The sequence below is a fragment of the Chrysochloris asiatica genome, unplaced genomic scaffold (genome assembly GCF_000296735.1).
Source record: "Chrysochloris asiatica unplaced genomic scaffold, ChrAsi1.0 scaffold00002, whole genome shotgun sequence".
NCBI classification, from domain to species: domain Eukaryota; kingdom Metazoa; phylum Chordata; class Mammalia; order Afrosoricida; family Chrysochloridae; genus Chrysochloris; species Chrysochloris asiatica.
In genome coordinates, this window is record NW_006408520.1 from 879364 (window position 1) to 880938 (window position 1575).

Below are 1575 nucleotides of genomic sequence, written 5' to 3' on the forward strand. Positions count from 1 at the left end.
TCACAAGAATCTTTTATATTTTGTTTTATTATTTTTTATTGTGATGAATTTTAAAATACATTAAATTATAATAGGTAATGACTATTATTTGTCTAACTTAAGGAATTTAAAGGCAATTCTCCATACACTGCCATATAATTCAATCAAATTAAGAAATACTAGTAAAAGCTTTATTAGTACACACACAATCACATACCCTCACATACAATAATATATTAAAACTGAGAAATAAAATTTAAATATACATATTAAATAAATTTCTGATCTCAATGTAATAAAGGTCTCTGGATTTTTAAAGATATGCTCTTATAGAATGTGTACAAATGACAAATTGCTTCCAAATGAGACTCTCTGAACTTACAATTTTATATGCTTTGTTTGTTCTTAATAAGGAATTTGTGAAGGTCCAAGGTGGTTTGCAAGGAATTATCTATACATGCAAAATAGTTCCTGAAGTGCTTCACCCTAACACAGGGTTAGACTTCTTATACTCCCCTTTACAAACCAGCTCCTATTTATTGTAAATGCTAATGTTCCATGATTTCTATTGCCCTAAGGTTATTTCATCAACAGTTATCTTTCAAATTTTCTTTCACATCGAAGCACACATTTCAATGCTTGAAAATATCTTGGACAGATTATAATGCTGATCGTAGAAGAATTGATGCCTTTGAGTTGTGGTGTTGGAGGAGAATACTGAAAGTGTCATGGACTGCCAAAAGAACCAATAGATCTGTTTTGGAAGAAGTACAGCCAGAGTGCTCCTTGCAGGCCAAGATGGCTAGGCTTCATCTTTCATACTTTGGACACATTGTCCAGAGAGAACAGTTGCTGGAGAAGGATGTGATGCTGGTTAAGGTGGAGGGTCAGAGAAAAAGAGGAAGACCCCCAATGAGATAGATCAGCCAGGTGACATCATTGATAGCGTCAAGTGTGGCGGCTATAGTGAGGTTGGCCCAGGATCGGACATTGTTTCATTCTGCTGTGTATGGGGTCGCTATGAGTCGGTTCAGACTCGATGGCACCTGACAACAACAACATATCTAATACATTAAATATTTTAACTAAAATTACAATAACTTTTATCCTTGAAATTCTATTCTATCTGTTTCACTTAGTATTCTATCTGTTTCACTTAGCCACAGAAGTCGATAAAAAAAAAATAACCATCTTATTTAGGAACATATTCTTCATTATTTACTGCATCTGTGACTTTGCATAAGTTATTTTAGCTTAGAATTACAAATAAGTTAAATAAAATAGTATGCACAGTATATATACTAATTTTGTAAAGTGACATACACTTATATATTTATTGTATTTCATCGATATGAAATATTTTATGAATACATGTATGTGAAGATATGACATATTCAGATTAGCAGGTGATTGATGATACATTTTACAGATGAACATGTAATTTGTAATATTCCATGCTTAAAATTTCTTTTAAACATATTTAAATTGAAACTACCAAGGTAACAATATTGGAATTATTTCAATTTTCTTGAAGAATACTGTCTTGAAGCCACACTTTCACTGGAAGATGTTCTGGGACATTTTCACTCTACATTT